The sequence below is a fragment of the Cynara cardunculus genome (assembly GCF_001531365.2).
Source record: "Cynara cardunculus var. scolymus isolate 2C chromosome LG 13, CcrdV1, whole genome shotgun sequence".
Classification (NCBI taxonomy): Eukaryota; Viridiplantae; Streptophyta; class Magnoliopsida; order Asterales; family Asteraceae; genus Cynara; species Cynara cardunculus.
The window spans coordinates 21,980,178-21,987,574 of record NC_037540.1 but is presented as its reverse complement, the minus strand read 5'-3'; positions in this window follow the sequence as shown (position 1 = coordinate 21,987,574).

The following is a 7,397-nucleotide window of genomic DNA, read 5'->3' as shown; positions in this document are numbered from 1 at the left end:
TGATACTAATATTCATTATTTTTTTTAAAACTTTTATGATATATTTAAATTTATACTTTATTAAAAAAATAAAAACATTTTCATTTTCTTAAAATCATATTATAATATTGATAGAACCAAATAATAAAACGAAATATTAAAATCGAGATATATATATCGTTACATTGCACGAGAACCCTTTTAATATACAATAATAGAGTTATAAATTGTATCTAATTCAAAAGAAGATTTCCAAAGGGGGTTTTAAGCTAATTTTTTTTATTTTTGAGTTGTTGTGTCAACGTGGGTTGGGTGTCAAAGTACAAATGGCTACTAATATGTAATGTTAGATAACATTTCCAACAATTTTTTTAAATTAAGAAATTGAGATTTTTAGCAAATTTTTTGTTATAACAGATTTAAAAAAAAAAGATTTTTAATTTTTTTTCCTAAAATCCTCTAAATTTTCTTGAAAATGATTATCATGTCAAAGAAATATTTTTTATTATGTTCCTATCAATGGAAATTTTAAAATTAAATGTTTAATAAAAAAATAATATTTTATAAAATATAAAAGATATTTTAGTAATATATAATTAATATTTTTTAAAGAAGGATGGTCTAATATGCTAAACGTGAAGTTAAAATAGTAAAGTTGTCCTTTGCTAGTGTGGACTTTACTTCTTGTGATACATATTTTTAATGAAATAATGAGATATAATTTAAAATGAAAAAAGAATTTTTACATGTGGTTCATTTTCATATATTGATAATTGTTTTTGTTACGAAGAATTTGAGATATATTGATAATAGTTTTGTTATTATGTTAATTAATCTCATATGACATATATATCCTACAACCATGTCACTATTGTTATTAAAAGTTTGAAGATTCTTTTTTTTTTAAATAAGTGTTGATCCTCTCTCGTAGTGATTTGATGATAATCACTTTTACCTATCGAAGTATTATGTTTTTCGTCTATTCAGTTTCAGCGATCATCACTGAGTCTATTCAGTGATCGTTGAAACATGTATTGTAATCCTACAACGACAGCTATACTTAATGAAGACAAAACTCACACCCAAGAATCTTCAGCGAATGTCAATACTGAATCTAAAGATTAGTGACTAGCGTGTTCGTGATCTGGAGCGGTATTGTTGGGTTTGAGTTTTTGTGCTTAGTGTTGTATTCAAGCTAGTTTCTTCATTGTAATTTTGTTTTGTAACTTTCTATTATAAATAGTTTTTGTCTTTGTTATCTTTAGAATAGCCTTTCACTTTCTAATCATTCTTGTGAATACACTTTGATGTTCAATAAACAAGATTTAAGATTCTCTCTCAATATCTACTACTTTCAAGATTCTTGATTTGCCATTTTGAGTGTTCTTAATCTTGCATGAAGATTGGTTAATCAAACTAGGATTCTCATTTGGTATCAGAGTATACTGCAGCGATTTTGATTAGAAAATCTGCACAGAAATCTGGAACATATTCAGACTGTTTCTTCATGTGTTCTTGATGATAATTGAAAATATTCTTCATTTCTTCATCTAAAATCATCTAATCTTTGTTGTTTGATCTTTAATTTGTTGCTAATCTTGTGCGGATTATTGTTTAGGATCATTGTGTTCAAACAATTTATGTAATTGATCGATTAATTGTCAAAATTTGGAGATTTTTTGAAGTTTCTGGAAAGTTGTTGTTCGTATAAAAATTCTTAAATTTTGGGGGTTTGATCAATATTTTGGTGATTTTTGTTAGAATTTGTATTTGCCAATCATTGCTCATTGAAGATATTCATCGAGCGATTTGTATTTCAATCCGGTCATTGAATATGGCTTAGTGTCCTAATTAAGTGATATCCGGTCATATTGTTGATTGTTGTCCGAATTTGTTCATATCCGGTCATTGAATTGTTTGTTGTCCAAGTTTGTGAAATTCGGTCAAGATTGTTGATTGTGTTAAGTTTTGTTATCCGGAGTATATTTTGTGTTGTGATTGATATTTTTGTATCCGGCTAATACCTTGTCCGGATTCATTGATATCCGGTGAAACCTTCATCCGGATTCGATTGTGAATATTCAAATGTTGCTTATTGTTGTTACATCCGGATTGTTAGTCGTCCGTATTTGTGTTTCATACGAATAAGATTTTGTCTTTATAAATCCAAGTGTTCGGAGACCTTTTTTCCGGAGTCTTGTTTCTTATTGTCTGATATACTTGTCCACAGACCATCCGGAGACTCCTTTATCCGGATAAGTAACGTTTTGCTTGATTGACCGTATTTGAGTGTTTGAAAATTTTGTGTGTGTGGATTAATTGATAAAAATTTTGAATATTAATTTTTGAATCAAAGTCTTGAACTGCAGAGATCATCTTTGTTTAATCAATTTTTTTGTGTAAATTTTTTCAAATGGCTTTAAATGTTGAGAGAGAAAATAAGGATTTAAAAGAGAAAATTTTCGAGCTGGAAAAGAAATATAAGTTGGAACAAGATAAATATCTTAAAATGTTCTACGAGAATCATTCAAATATTTCTTGGGCTAAAGGTTTGTTAAAAGATTATGAAATGGTTTATGAAGAAAAGAAATTCTTACAAGAACAAATTGATGAATTCATATATAAAGGTTTTCTTATGATTTACAGGAAAGAAATGTGAAGCAGATTAAAGAGAATAATGAGTTGGCAAAGAGAGTTTATGAAGCTGATATTGAACCGACTTCTGAAAGGAAATTATTTGAGAAAGAAAAGGAGAGGGTTACTGAAAGTGTGAATTTTGATAAAAATAAGTTTGAAAAGAAAATGCAAAAGTTTGTTGAAGCTGAAAAGATTTTTTGTAATGAAAAGAAGATTCTCGACAGTAAAATCAAGGTACTTGAGTTGAACAATGCAAAACTGTCAGAGAGAATGGATTTGAACAAATTATCATCTTGGAAAGAGCCAAGTTTGATAATGTTATGAAAGATTACTTGAAAGAATCTGAAAAGAAATGTCTGGAAATATCCAAGAGCACTGCTGCAAAACAGAAAGCTTTGGAGGAAGAGAGAAAAACATTTGCATCCGAGAAGAAGAATATTGCTAAGAAGAATGCAACAATTGCCAAAGAACTTATTGAGAAAAAGAAATGGCTGAATGTTGCTTCAGACAATGAAAAAAGGTAGTTTTGAGGAAAAAAAGAAAGAAATAGAAAAGGAAAGGAAAGAATTTGAGAAGAAAAGAGCTGTGTTAGAAGGTAAATTCTTTGAAACTTCAAAGAAATTGGCTGATTTAAAGACAGACCGTGTAACTGAGATATATATGAGATCTGAACTTAAAAAACAATATGATTTAGTTACTGAAGAGAGAAATCCGTTATTTAAAGAAAATAAGAGATTATTCTGAATCAAGTACTGAATGCTCAATTGTTTCTCAATCTAAGTGTAAAATCTGCTTGAATGACTGTTCCACTGTTAAATCCAACAGTTTTTCAAATAGTTCTAAATCAACTGTTTCAAAGAACAAGTCTCATAATACAAATCAGTTTTACAAAGGTTATGTAATTGAATCAGACAATAATTTTTCAAAAGTGAAAAAAGTTTGGGTGAATAAAGTTGAATCTATTAACTCTCATAAATCTGTTGATAAATAAGAAATCGTTTGTGACTAATATTGTTCTACCTTGCATTGTGAATTCTACTAATCAGCTGATCAATCTTAGCAAAAGAAGAATTCGATGCTCAACTTGTGGAACAAATGATTTCATCAACAAGAAGAAGGTCAACAGATGGTATAAAAACAACTGGTGTGAAAACAATTGGAATGGAAATACTAGATATGAGAACAACTGGTATGAGAATAACAGGTATAGTAATGACTGGTATGATTCTTATTGTATATCTGATTTACCTATTAAAAGAACCAAAAAGAAATTATATGATAAGAATAGATGGTATGACACTTATAACATTCCTCAAACCACTACTAACAAAGTAGAACCCATGTTTGTCTGGGTACCAAAATCTACTTAATCTGTTTTGTAGGTGTCATATGTTGTGCCGATGTCAAACATTTATTCATATGATACACTAATGCATGGGGGGTGTGATGTGTTGGAAAATAGTTTCTGAACACCCAGTTTAGGACATGCTCTTCAATACAGTTTCTAAACAATTCAGTTCAGAATCTGAGCTAACTCAAAAGGAGATTATTGTTTTATCTGTTTGAATATGAAATCTATTTTCTAGGGGGGTGTTGAAAAATGTTTTTGAAATACGAACTGACTCAAAATGAGTATCATTTCTGATAAGGTATTTCTATGAGATTTTACTTGTGTATTATACATATTTCCAATACTTGTTTCAACTATTCTTCAAATTGTTATTATCACGTCTTTAAAATGAAAATCATTTTCAGTGATAATACACTCGTTTGTATTCAAAGTTGTTTTCTGAGCCTATATGAAACATAATTCTTCGATTGATACACATTTCTAAATTCTTTGAATCTATATCTGTAAACTTGTTCTTACATATCTTCATTCATTTCTCCTAGTTATTCTGAATAATCTGTTCTGTACATCACTCCTGATTAATTGTTCATATGATTAGATGCTACATTTTTCTTGATCAATTTTCATCTGATCAAATGTGCATCATTGTAATAATATTTTTGATCAATCTGTGATCAAATGAGCTTACATTGTTATTTTTAGGAGAATCTGAGAGCTTTATAAGAAATACCTCTATGGACTGTCAGAACCGACAGCCCTACCCAAGAGGACATCCATATCTAAATGAGCTTAAATGTAAAATGGGTTTGTGTGCAGAGTTTAGAATGAAAATGAGAGGGGTAGTTGAAGTGAGTTAAAAGAATTGATGAGAGTTGTGTCCAGGATTAAAAGATTAAAAGAATCCTGTTCTATCTACTATAATTCGGGCAAATCACAAAATCTATTAGTTCTCAATTCTTTGGAGACTAATATTGAAAGAGACAAAGCCCAGACCAACTCTTGTTATAACCACATCAGCTACTCATTTATTTGTGACAACTGTCAAATTTGAACTTCCAGGTTAGCTCTTATTAAATTTATATTCGTGCTATTGAAGATAATTTATAAGATTAGGAGTTAGTTAGATTAGTTTGGCCGAAAAATTTCTAGAGATTCCGGCAGTTGCTTAGAAAGTCCGGTTCCGACCCGTAATTATCTGAAACGTCCTATACAGTGCCAAATACTCTAAATTATACCTAATTTATATAAAACACCAAGTTTTAGTGTTTTAAATATAAAACCNATCCGCGCACTTTTTACCGGTTCGAGAAGACTTCAGTATGGAAAGGCTTGCACAAATCTACATCGATGAAATAGTTACACGTCATGGTGTGCCTATTTCCATTATTTCAGATAGAGATACACGTTTTACATCAAGATTTTGGCAGACTCTTCAAAAGGCATTGGGTACGCGCTTGGATTATAACACTGCCTATCATCCTCAAACAGATGGGCAATCGGAAAGAACTATTCAAACGCTTGAGGATATGTTGAATGCGTGTGCAATAGATTTTGGTGGGAGTTGGGATACCCATCTGYCCCTTGTTGAATTCTCTTATAACAACAGCTATCACACCAGCATACAATGTGCACCGTACGAAGCTCTATACGGACGTAAAATGCAGATCGTCGCTTAACTGGGTAGAGATCGGAGATAGACAGTTGACAATGCTCAATATTATCCAGGAAACCACTAACAAGACTTCAATCATCAAGGAGAGACTTTAGACGGCAAGAGACCGTCAGAAGAGTTATGCGGATAATCGGAGAAAGCAGTTGGAATCCCAAGTGGGGGATAAAGTACTCTTAAAAGTATCGCCATGGAAGGGACTAGAACGATTCAGGAAGAGAGGCAAGCTAGGTCCCAAATACATTGGTCCATTCGAAATACTCGAAAGAATCGGACCAGTGGCGTACAAGTTGAAGTTACCACAAAATCTAAACGCCATCCATGACACATTCCATGTATCGAATCTGAAGAAATGCCTAACGGATGAAACAATAGTGTTACCCTTGGATGACGTTCAGATTAGCGATCAATTACACTTCGTTGAAGAACCAATCGAGATACTGGACCGAGAAGTTAAACGGTTGAGGAGCAGAAAAATCCCTATTATTAAGGTCCGTTGGAATGAGAAACATGGTCCAGAGTACACTTGGGAGCGAGAAGATTCCATGAAAGACAAATGTCCGCATTTGTTTGCAGAGAAATCCATTGGCAGTAGCAGTCGTTAAATTTCAGGACGAAATTTCTCTAACAGGGGGAGACTGTGACAACTGTTAAATTTGAACTTCCAGGTTAGCACATATTAAGTTTATATTCGTGTTATTGAAGATAATTTATAAGATTAGGAGTTAGTTAGATTAGTTTGGCCGAAAAATTTCTAGAGATTCCAGCAGTTGCTTAGAAAGTTCGGTTCCGACCCGTAATTATCTGAAACGTCCTATACAGTGCCAAATGCTCTAAATTATACCTAATTTATATAAAACACCAAGTTTTAGTGTTTTAAATATAAAACCTTTTTATTTAATTGAATTTAGCCATCATGGATATATAATTTGAAGAAAAATGTCAAAATTGAGAAAAATGACATTTTAGCATTTTGGGCTTAAAGTTTATAAAAAAAATTATATAGTTATGGGCTTGGGATCCCCATGGCTGGCCCCCCCACCTTTTCCCTCCTAATCCACATATAAATACCTTTATTCTCCCTTTACAAATCATTTCCACCCTTTTCAAATTTTGAAACTCCTTCTCCCTCTCTCTCCCTAAACTCAAGAGTCATTTTAGATCATCTTCATCCTCCTTCTTTATTTAGCCGAAATTTTGGTCTTTCTTCATCAAAATAGCAAGAATTTTGAAGATATTACATTCTTCTTATCAACAAACAAGGTATCATCTTCATCTCCCTCTTTTTCTTGCAAATTTTGGGAGAAAAACCCACTTTTTATGCATTTCTATCTACTATCTTCTAACCTCCAAAAATTTTGAGTTTTAAGGAGAGATTACACACAAAAAACATGTATAAATGTTCATATGATGGTGGTAATCTATGACCCAAACATTAGAACTCAAGAAAATGGGTAAAATCATGTTGCATGTGGGTTTGTTTCTYAAAAATGGTATTTTTTGGTGCTGACAGATTATGTGCATGTGCACAAATCGTCTATATATTGAAAATGGTATGTTCAAATATTATGAATCTGCTTCTAAAAGTTTATTTATTGAGTTGGGGTTGTAATCCAACTGGTCTCACTAAAAAACATTGAGTTTTGACCCCCAAATGMTCAAAGCATTATATATGTGCATATGAGAGTTTTTCAGTAGGTAAACCCTACTTTGAACAGCCATAACTCTCTAGATAATCATCCAAAATTGTTGATTTTTCTT